Source organism: Colletotrichum gloeosporioides, assembly GCF_011800055.1.
Source record: "Colletotrichum gloeosporioides strain Lc1 chromosome Unknown consensus_101, whole genome shotgun sequence".
NCBI lineage: Eukaryota > Fungi > Ascomycota > Sordariomycetes > Glomerellales > Glomerellaceae > Colletotrichum > Colletotrichum gloeosporioides.
The window spans coordinates 151,040-164,207 of record NW_025544746.1 but is presented as its reverse complement, the minus strand read 5'-3'; positions in this window follow the sequence as shown (position 1 = coordinate 164,207).

Here is a 13,168-nt window from a genome sequence, read left to right as displayed (position 1 = left end):
ATAAGCTACTTAGTATTATATTATACTTAACTAACTAAGAGAAAGCTCTATTTATATAAGTCTAGAAGAATAAGGAGATAGCTATAGTATAGGAATTCCCTTATTATAGATCTATCTACCTATTAGTAGCTTTATTATAGTTTATTCAAACTATTCTATATAAAGTATAGTAAGCTTAAAGTATATTAATCCTAAAAGTACTTAAAGTTAAAGTTATTTAGATACTTAAAGACTGCCTATAGAAGGGTATCTTAAAGGAGAGTTATATATTATATTAAAACCCCTTCTTCTTTATAAGAAAGAAGGATAGGAAAATATACTTAATTAATTTAGCTACTTAAATTAATAGAGTTACACTTTAAGATATAGCTTTACCTCTAGCTAGAGATAAGTTCTTAAAGGATTTCGCTATATACTAGCTTCTCTCCCTATTTAACTTCTTTTTAAGGTATAACTAAGTTCTACTTAATATAAAAAGCTAAGATCTTATAACGTTTACTATACTAATTAGGTTGCTATATATATATACTTTACTATAAAGTGCTACTAATTCTATTACTTAGTTTATAAGGGTAATAATAAGGATCTTATATAATCTAATCCCCTATTATTATAAAGCCTTCTTTAATAATATTACTATTAAAGGCTTTATAACGTAGTATAATAACAAAGAAGTACTTAGTTACTTAGGAATATAGAGATTTATCCTTAAGTATATCTAAAATATTAATAAAGTGCTACTTAACCTTAAGTTAGTAGAGTGCTTAATTTTAATAGATAAGTCTTAGTAGGCTTAGACTACTATAACTATTATTAGATATATATATAGTACTAATAGTTAACGCTTAGAATAGTTAAAAATTATTAAAATAACTAAATAAGAGGTCTATAAAACACTTATAAAACTTTATACTTTCCTTAGAATTATTTTATTTTACTAAATATAAGTGGTTTACTTTTTAACTATTACTAAACCCCTTATAGAGCTTCTAAAGAAGGATATTAAGTTTATATAAAGTTCTAACTAATAGAAGGCTATAGATAAGCTGAAATATAAGCTTATATTATCTCTAATTCTTATTAGACTTAACTATAAGCTTAATAGGAGTATTATCTATCTAGTAGTTAATATTAGCAGTATAAGATAGGGAGCTATACTTAGTTAATTTATTAATAAGAAGAGATATATTTCGCAGTATAAAAGTAGCTTATAGGTAGGGGTAGAGCTTAACTATAACGTAAGAAAGAAGGAACTTTAAAGCTTTCTAAAAGTATTAAAATAAGTATATAACTATCTCTTTAGCTACTATTTTATTATTAAGATAGATATAAAGACGCTTATAGCTTAGATTAATAGTATAGCTTCTAATCTCCCTAGCGCTCTTATTATTTAATAGATTGCGTAGATCTATATATTTAACTTTAAAATCTAATATATACTAAGTGTATAGAACACTACTACTAATAGCCTTTTTAGGAAGCTTAGTAGGCTTTTAGATAAATAAGATGAGGAAGTAGAAGGAGAAATTAATAACTAAATTAACTAATAGATCTTCTTTATAGATATATAAATATATTCCTTCTTTGATAAGGCTTAAGACTGTAGAGATATTTAGGCTGCTATAGATATTATAGCTATAACTATTAGTAATAACGATAATAAATAAGATATCCTCTTTATGATACTACTATTAGTGTTAAGTGATTTATAGACCTAGTTAATAGAGTTTTAATAGATTATATACTTCTTTAATACTCTCTGCTACCTGCTAGGTATTCTTATGAACTAATATAAGTAATAGTAAGTAAAAGCTATTAGCTATACTTTTTATAATAGGTTCTTATTTATATGCCTAAGTATTTATAAGCTAATGCTATAACGTATTATTAATAATACTACTAAGAGAAACTATCTTATTATATATGCTTATATTAAGAGTAGCTATAGGGGATATAATATTATGTTTAAAAGGCTTACTGATAACTACTTTTAGCTAGGCCTCTATAAGTCTGTTATAGATATAATCTTAATATGCTTAAACTGTTAACTATATAGGGTATACTAGATTAATAATATATACTCCTTTATAACGCCTATTAGGCTTTTATTTATGAGGGTAGCTTTAGATATTCAGAAAGTAGGTAAGTATAACGTAGTTAAAGCTAGAGACCTCCTAATAGGATAGGTTAAGGTGAGATAGATATTATAAGCTAATTTAAAGCTTATTACTAAGTTATCTAAGAAGATATTATCTATTACTATAAGTTATATAGAATGCTAGTTATAGATAGAGGATTAGAGAATAAAGGTTATATTATTACTTTTAATAAGAAATACGCTTTTTACTAGTAAGTTATAGTAGTTTATAATCCTTATACTAATAGAACTATTAAGAAAGGTTACTAGCTTATTACTTATACCTTATTAACTTAGTTTAAGGATATTAGCTATAACTTTTAACTTTACTTTTATACTATACTCTTTATAGACTGAATAACTATTTAAGTATTAACTAGTTACTCCCCTTTCTACTTTCTTTATAGGTATAACTTAGTTATACTAATTAAGACCTTTATACTTATATAGAGAGTTTTTAACTAAGCTAATATCTCTACACTAGAATAAGAACTTACTATATAAATATAGGCTTTCAGCTAGTTAGATAAAGATAGAGAGGAAGCTTAGAAGATAATTATAAAGTAGTATAAATATATTACTATATAGTTTAATAAGTAGTATACCTATATACTCTAACTAAGCTGCTTAAACGTTAGCAACTTAGTATTATCCTTTAATATTATAAAATCTATTAATAAGTTATTAGATATTAAGTTAGACTATAGATAGAAGGGTCCTTTTTAAATTTACTTCTACACTTTAGAGAACTCTTTATATTAGCTTATTATACTTATTAGAGAACCTCTATAAAGTTTAATATATATAGAGAACTACCTAAAGAAGTTTATTTAATCTCTTAAGGGCTTTTAGGAACCTAATAACCTTATTATTCTCTAAGATAACTTTATAGACTATATTAAGTGTGTATTCCTACCCTTAGGGTAGCTAGATATAGAGATAATAGATAATAATTCTAGGGATAGAGATTTAGAGTAACTGCCTACGTAGTAGGGTGTAGCCTAAGTAATATAACCTTATACTAATAACTAATAACTATTCCACCCTCTTTTAATTATATTATTGCTTAAGGATAGCTATTTACTGAGAGGATATCTAAGGAATGTACTATAGCTATAGCTTTATAGCCTAACTAATACTACTAGATAATACTTTATAAGCTTAAATTATACTAATATTATCTTAGTTTATACTATTTTATCTTATTTTTATTATATCTTATTATCTCTATGCTTTTATTCTGTTATACTATTTATATTATTTAGGATTTATAGAGATACTTCTATCTGTAATACTACTTACCTTATTTACTTTATATAAGTGTCTTCTTATCTTATTTATATAGAAAGCACTTATTATATAATAAGTATAAGCTATTTATTGCTATTCCTCTTTATTTTAATTACCTATATTGCTATTTTATACCTATTTTAAGAGAATACTTTATAGATTAGACTAAAGTAATAGGATTTACCTCCCTTATAGTAAGATATTTATACTTTACTCACTTAAGCTGTAGTATTTCACTTATACTCTTTTTTATATTCTATTATCTTTACTTTATTATTCTATTATAATACTTAGCTTAGAAGGAATTAGCATAAGTACCTCTACTAGTTAGTATATTACTACCTTACTTTTCCTCTTTCTTTCTCTTTAATACTTAGGATAGAGCTTTAGAAGATTATTATGCTTACCTTTATTTAGTCTGCTTCTACTACGTTTGCTTTTTATATACTTTCCTTTATAAGGAGCTTTATAGATCTAAACTACGTATAAGCATTTATATTACCTATATAGTCTTATTTATCTCTTACTTATAGCTTATTATTAAGTAGCTTATTTTACTATATTTCTATACTATTAGTTATTAATTCTACAGCTATATTTGCTCCTCATAGCTATTTATAATAAGTTAGGTTTATAAAGCGTGTTTTTTAACTAACTTAGTAGTCTTATTAACTTTAGCAGCTTCCTTTACCTTAAAGCTTAAGAGCTTATATCTTATAATTAGCCTTATTTCTGCCTGCCTTTTTATTCCTAGCTTATATTACTTTGTTGCTTTTATAAGTTTTTTTTTCCCTACTAATCTTAATAAGCTTCTTAGGCTTAATTAGAACTTTATATGTTAAAAGCTATACTGTTTTCACCTTACTGCTTTTTAGTATTACTTGCTGTATATTCTGCTGTATTATTAAGGTTAATCTATATAGTTAACTAGTTTTATATCTCTAGCTATCTTTCTTCTTTATTTTGCTCTTATTACCTTTAGGTAGCCCTAATTAGCCTATTAGTTTAGTATCTTAAGTTAAATTCACCTTCTTTTTATACTTACCCTTCTGAGGATTTATTTCAGCTAAGGAATAAGCTATATAGCTGAAGTGAATAGGGATAGGAAGGAGCTAGCTTTATAGAAAGCTCCTATAAAAAGCATACCTTAATAACTATAAAGCTGTTCTTTAGGCTAATATTAGCAATCTATTATTATTCCTCTAGTTTGTAATATAATAGATAATTAGAGCTTTAGCTAGATAGGACTGCTTAGAACTAGGAATAGTAAAATAAGACCTCCCCCTAAAAAAGTTAAACGCTTTATCCTATATTACCCTAATAGGATTTGCCCTATTTATTCACTTTATGAGGATCTTAGGGATAGAAAACCTATAAAAGGAGATTAGAGTAGCTTAATATATCCCCCTAATAGATCCCCTTAGTAGGCTGAGAGACTATCTTATTAGTCTACTATTCTTCTCTATCTAATTAAAGCTCTATTAGCATACTGCTCTTTATTTTATATTTACCTCTAAAGCTTTATACTATAGAGTAGAGTTATTACTTTATAGATTAGAATAAGATATAGTGACTATTTTAATGCTATTTTATATTATTTACTGCTTATTCTACCCTTGCTATTTATATAGACTAGCTGCTTATAGATGAAAACTATGGGAAAATAACCCCTTATACCCCTAGTACTTTAGTAGAAGTAGTAGCGTTCCTTTCTCTAGTTTAACTAAGTTTACCTCTATTTAGATTATTTAGTTTAGTTTATATTTAGATTTACCCCTATTTCTTTACTTTTATACCTTTCGTTTAGATATATTTAAACTAAGTATAGACTTAATATCTAAATATAGATAAGAATAAGGTAAATCTAATTAGGTATAAAAGAGCTTATTATTATAACTAATTACTTATTCTCCTTAAGCTAATAGTCTCTTATAGTCCCTCCTCTACTTAAACTATAAGTATCTAAGGCTATAAGTTGAATAAAAGCCCTAAGATTATAGGCTATTTTTAGCACTATAAGTAAGAATATAAAAGTATATCTCTAGCTGAATACCTATAAGAACACCTATAAAACGATAGTATAGGATAGTAAGTAGGGGATTATCTAATGAAATAGCTAAGCTAGAACGACCTACTCTCCTATATTATGATATAAGATAGTTACTTTACAGACTAAAATAATAAAGTAGGATAATAAAATTAACTTAGTTATATAGCTATAAACCTTTTAGCTGCCCTATATACCCCCCCCCCTTTATTTTACCCTTTAGTAATAGAACCCTTTAAGAAGCCTTACTATAAACGTGAGAAGGAAGTTCCTCTATCTTATTATAGTTAAGATTAAGAGGAGGCTCTACTATAAATAAGTAGTTTGTAAATATAAATAACTTAAGGGTAGCTTTATACTTATAGATCTACCTATCTACTACGCTTATGATATCCTTTATGAAATCTAGTACTTATATATAACTCTGCTTTATAGTCTGCTAGTTAATTTTTAACTTAGTAATCCTAATGCTAATATACTTACTACTCTTTTAATATTTCTTCCCTTTTCCTATCTTATAGTTAAACTCCTTATAGATCTCCTTATTAGTATATAAGCACTCCTTTAGAGTATCTTTATAGTAAATATAGTTTATATAAGGTTTATTAGGTATTAAAATATATTTAAAGTATAGTTTATAGACCTAAGTACTAGTTAAATTATCCCTAAGGGAGTAAGTATAAGCCTTATAGTAATTATAGGGGATAGTATTATAACCTCTAAAGGCTTAAATAAAGAAGCTATAAGATACTATTAGATAATTAGGATTAAGGACTTTAGTTACTTAGAGCTTATAGGGAGTTATAAAGCTACTTATAATAAACACCTACCTATAGAGAAGGTTAGGAGAGGCACTTAAGTAGCTAACTATACGTAATAAGTACTTTATGCTTATTATATTTTACTAGAATCGTTTTATAACCTGCTTTATAGGTATAGAGGGTATAAATAGGCTAAAGTCTACTTTATAATATATATTATAGAGCTATAGAAGTTTAAGTTTATACTAGATAAGGCTTATAAGGGACTATAAAGGAACCTATTAGTTAAATAGCTAGAGGTAATAAAAATATATAGTAAGAACTTATAATTAAACTTAAGTTATTTAATATAACGTAAAGAGGAGAGTTAGACTTTATATCAGTTAGTTACTTCTTAGAGTTAGTTAGCAGCTAAAACTTATAATAAGCTAGAAAGTACTACTCTTAAGGCTAGTTAATATCTTTAATGTTATAACCTGTTATGTATAGATAACAGTTAACTAACCTACTTAGGCGTTAGGCAGCTAGGATAGGATATTTATACTATAGAATTAAAGAGAATAATAGGGACTTACTTAGAATAAAAGAACTATAATATAAGTTATATAATAATAAGATAAGAGAATAATTAGTAGAGTATAAGAAGAAATACTTAGCGATTAGTTAGTATTACTAACTAATTATAATTACCTATATACCTAAGTAATCACCTAAAAGTAGATAAAGGATACTATTTAGGACTTATATATAGTATAACCTAAGCTTTACTTAAGATTAGACTTCTATAGCTCTTTAGTAATTAACTTAGTATTTATCTTTATAGATACTCTTAGCTTATCTTTACTATAAATTACTTATTAAGCCTAAAATTAATTACCTTAGTCTCTAAAAAACCTAATTTATTATAGCTTATAACTTATAATTTAAACTATAACCTTAGTATACTATTATAATATATTAATCCTTAGCTTCTATTAGTAGACCTTACTATTAGATAGCTAACTATAATATTTTAATTACTCTTATTTAATAAGTTAACTATTAATACCTACTAATAGTAAAAACGATAAGTATATCTTTATATACCTCTACTAAGTTGCCTACTCTAAAAACCTCCTCCTCTTTATAGTAGCTAGTTTAAAACCTAGTTAAAGAACTTAAAGAAGCCTTTATAGTAGTAGACTCTAACGATAAAGTAACCCTAAAGAAAGATACTTATAAACGCCTTTAAACTAGAGTTAAAAAAGGAGATAATAATATCGCTAAGGTTTAGACTATATATAATAATACTACTATAGAGCTTTAAAGTTTTAAAGAAATAATATAATAACTAGGAAATAGCCCCTAGTATATTATAAACCTAGAAAACGAAGTAATCTAACTTAGAGGATAAAATAGTAATATTAATATTAAAGAACTCTAAGAAGAAATCTATACCCTACGCGTAGCTACTAATATCGTTATAACCCCTACTAGAGGATAATAGAAGCTTAAGCTTAATACCCTAATTACTTATAATAATACCTCTAGATAACTTAAGTTATTCCTAATCTAAGTTAAGAACTATTAGAACTTCTACTATAGAGACTTTACTAACTAGACTAAGAAAGTTATCTATATTATTACTTACTTATAAGGATAAGCTTTTAAATAGTTTAAACCTATCTAAAAAGAGTTCCTTAAGTATAAAACTTTAAATAAATACTCTACTAAGACCTATAATATCTATAGTAGCTTTAAGGGATTTAAAGATACCCTCTACTCTTTCTTCTAAGACCTTAATAAGAAATAATAAGCTAAGAGAGACCTCATATAGCTATAATAGATAAAGTTAACTAAAAAATATACTACTATATTTAGATAACTTAGTATTTAACTTAACCTTACTAAAGAAACTAAGATCTTTATATTTTATTAAGGACTTAAGGATAAAGTTAAAAATAAGATTATTAAGATTAACTATCCTAAAGACTTTCTTTAGTATACTAACCTAGCTATTAAGATTAATAATTAACTTTTTAAACACTATAAGGAAAAAGGCAAAAAAAGATAAGGACTAAACTCTAGACATAAGTACTAATAGCAGCCCTATTAGAAGTTTAGTCCTTAGTAGAATAACTATAGACCTTATAATAACTAGAATAATACCTACTAGAGTATTACTTATAGATAATATAGTAAACCTATAGATCTTAGTATAATAACTAAACCTAACAATAAAAAACCTTAGAACCCTAAGTATTATAACTATAACAAATAAGGATATATTACTAGAAACTATAAGTAGCTTAAGAAGCTTCCCTAGAAGCTAGTAGCTAAATAACTATAATAAGTTAATACTATTATAAAAACCTTATATATATCCTAGTCCTAAACTAAATACTATAATAATAACTATTAAATCTACCTTAAAGATAAGGAAATATTAGGATACTACTTAAGGGATAGTAACCCTAGATATTCTAGATATAATATAACTACCCTAGATATATATCTAAGAACCTTAGTAATAATATATACTAGTAATAGTAAGATCTAAAAGAAAACTAGAGAATAACTAAATAAAATACTTTAAGTATAGTAACTCTAACTAATTCCTAGTTCTACTTTAAAAATAACTAATAGCTAAGGTTAGACTAATTATAGACTTTTAAACTAAACTACCTATATAATATCTAAAGAACTAAAGAGTAATAATAAATAGAGACTCTTATACCTCTAGGTAGCTAAAGAAATATACTTAGAAAGGATCTAAGAAGAGCTTTATAACTTACTTTAGGAAAGATAACTTAGTATTATACTCTTATATATAGAATAAAGGAAGTAGGTATATAGAAATCCTACTAAAATTAAATAAATTAATTAAGAACTCTAAGAATAAATAAGGGAAGAATCTAATAATAAACTAGATTACTAATATAACCTTCTAGAGGAATAATAACTATTTAATCTTATAAATAATTAGACTTTTAGAGAAGGAGAAGGTTCTCTTTATAACTTAGATAAACCTTATAATATTATATACTAATATACTTAAGTAGAGATTACCTATAGGCTTACCCCTAATATAGATAACACTAGCTCTAAAGAGGAATCTAAAAAAGATAATATATTTAAGCGAATTATATATAAGTAAATTAACCTATATAATAATAAATAATTTATTAAGCTTTATAGTATACTTAATATAAGACTAAGAATATACTATACCCTATAACTTAGAATTAAAGATCACCTATATCTTAGAATTACTAACCCTAACTATTAACACCTCTTTTAGGTATAGTATTTCTTTAACTACTATAAAATCTATATAAGAGATAAGTATAACTACTATTTCTAACCTAGATAATATAATAACAGTCCCTTATAAAATATCTATACTATATACACCCTCACTAGATAGGAACTCAAAAAGTTCAACAGTAATATCGCTATATTCACCCCTAATTAATAATTCCCTATAGAATACCTCTATAATAAATAGATAAAATAGGATAAATATTAACGTAATAAATATTAGATTCACTATAAAAAAAAAGCATACACCTAGAGAATTATAAAGAACAGACCCTAACCTCCTTAGGTTAGATATTATAAAAACAGCCTTATAAAGGCATAATAAGAAGGGAAGTAAATTACTTACCTAAAACACTTAGAGCAGTTAAAAAACTAAACTTACCTACTAATATAAAACTATAATAGGTAATAAAGAAAAGGTTTATCTACTAAATATTATAAGGATATTAAGGTAATATAGAACTTAAAGTTACTATTAATTAATAGATAACACTTACGCTAATTAATAGTAAAGCTAAAGTAAACTTTATCACCCCCTAAGCTATTAATAGGCTAAAAGTACTATAGAGAGGAAAAGAATAACTATATTAGTTATATATAGTAGAAGGAGAAGAATTTAAGTATAAAAGAGGTACTATCTATAATAAAACTATACCCCTTAAGATAAGCTACCTAAATTAAAAAGAAAGAATCTAATTTAATATTACTAACTTAAGAATATATAATATAATACTAAGACTACCCTAGCTATAAATAAGTAACCTATAGATAGATTAAAGTAAAGGCTAACTCTATTAAGATTATAATAACTTAGTCCCTAAGTAGCTTTATTAAAAATAGGCTTTAAATAAGCTAATACTATACGAAATAACAAAATAATATATCTACTACCTTAAGGTAAAAAAAGCTATATTATAACTATTAACTATAATAGATCTTAAATAAAAGAATAATCTACTTCTATCTATCCTAGAAGAATATAGAGTTTATAAGAAACTCTTTATAGCTAAATTAGAGACTAAACTGCTTAAATATACTAGTTTTAATTATAAAATCCCCCTTAAAGAAGGGAAAGAACTATAATTTAACAAAATCTATAGACTTAACCTAATAGAGATAGAAGCCCTAGATAAATACCTTAAAGAAAACCTTAGGAAAAGTTATATTAAACCTTTAATATTACTAGTAGGAAGCCCTATCCTATTTATACTAAAAAAGAATAGAAAACTATAACTATATATTAACTATTATATACTTAACAAAATAATAATTAAAAATCACTACTTACTACCCCTTATAGATAAGATAAAATAACTCCTATATAAAGCTAACTAGTTTATAGCTCTTAATCTTAAAGAAGTTTATAACCTAATCTAAATAAAATAAAATAAAGAATAGAAGACTACTTTTTAGATATAAAAAGGATATTTTAAATACCTTATTATACCTTTTAGTCTTACTAATATACCTATANACCTATAATATTCTAGAATATAATTAATATAGTATTATATAAATATATTAATATCTATATAATTATTTACCTAGATAATATCCTCATCTTCTTACCTATACTTAAGAAGTATAAAGAAGATATTCACTACGTTTTATAAGCCCTTTAGAAAGCTAAACTCTTAGTTAAACTTAAAAAAAATAAATTTTATATATAAAAAGTAGAATACCTTAGATTTACTATTACCCCTAGGAAGGTTTATATATTAGGAAATAAAGTTAAAGCTATTAAGGAATAGCTAAAACCTAGTAACCTTAAGGAAGTCTAAAAATTCCTAGGTTTTATTAACTTCTACTGTAAATTTATTAAAAACTATAGTAAGATTAATATAGCTCTTACTAGCCTTAGCTATAAAGATATACCCTTTATATAGGAAGAACTATAATAGATAGCGTTTTAGAAAATTAAGGACCTTATTACTAGTAAACCTATCCTAATTATCCTAAACCTAATAAAATAGTTTAAAATAGAACCTAATACGTCTAACTATATAATTAGAGTATAACTATTATAATAAGATTTAAAAGGATACTTATATTTATATACCTTCTTCTCTTATAAGCTCTATAAACTAGAACTTAACTACTAGATATATAATAAAGAGCTTATAGTAATTATTAAAGCCTTTAAAGAATAGAGACCTAAACTCTTAAGAATAATTTATAAAGTACTTATATACTCTAATTATAAAAATCTTTTATATTTTATAACCTTAAAAGTACTTAATAAATAATAAATCTAATAGTTAGAATTCTTCTTAGAATTTAACTTCTAAATAATCTATTAAAAAGGATTAAATAATAGTAGAGTAGACGCTTTTAGCTAATAACTAGACTATAATATCCTAATACCTAAAGAAACCTAGGTAATTCTTAAATAATAGGATAATAGAGATCTAGTACTAGTAGTTAAACTCCTAATAATAGCTAGATAATCTAATATTAGCCTAACTAATAAACTAGATAATAAAGTAATTATAGAATTTTATACACGCCCTATATATAGTCACTAAGGAATTATAAAAACCTAGAAATAATTATAATAATAATATAGAGAAAAGGTTNCTTAGAAATAATTATAATAATAATATAGAGAAAAGGTTATAAGAGAATATATAGTAAAAGTGATTAAGGATTATAAAGTATACTTAAAAAGTAAACCTACTTAATATTAACTTTATAGTATANAAAGTAATTAAGGATTATAAAGTATACCTAAAAAGTAAACCTACTTAATATTAACTTTATAGTATATTATAACTTTTACTTATATTATAAACTGCTTAGTAATCTATATCTCTTAACTTTATTATTAAATTACTAAAGTCTTAAGAACCTCTTATAAGAGTATATTTTAATAGCGTTCTTATTATTATAAACTAACTTATAAAATATACCTACTTTATCCTATATAAAGAAATAAATAACACTAAAGAATATATATATACTTTCCTTAAATATATTATTACTAACTATAGAATACCTAAGGAAATTATATTAAACTAAAATAAGATCTTTACTTTTAAGTTTTAGAAGTTAATTATATTATAACTTAGTATTAAATAATTAATATCTACTGCATTCCACTTATAGACTAATAGATAAATAGAATAAATTAATTAAATCCTTAAAACCTACCTCTATACTTATATTAACTATAATTAAGATAACTAAGTTATACTTTTACTAATTACTTAATTTACCTATAATAGCGTAATTAGAGAAAGTACTAAAGAATCCCCCTTTTACTTTAACTATAGCTTTAAACTAACTACTTATAAAAAACTTTAAGTAAACTTAGCTATAATTAAAACTACTACCTTAATATAACAAATTAAGGATATCTAAAGTAATACTTATAAAGAACTTAAATTTATCTAATAATAAATATTAAGATTTAGTAATAAATAAAGGATTAAGAGACTAACCTTAAAAGAGGGAGATAGCGCCTACCTTATATAGCAAAATATTAAAACAAAACAACTAAGTAATAAACTTAACTATAAAAAACTTAAACCTTTTAAAATCTTATAAATTATCTTACTAGTTAACTATAAGCTTAAACTCTTAGAAACTATAAAATACTACTTAGTATTCTATATTTCACTTCTTAAGCTAGTA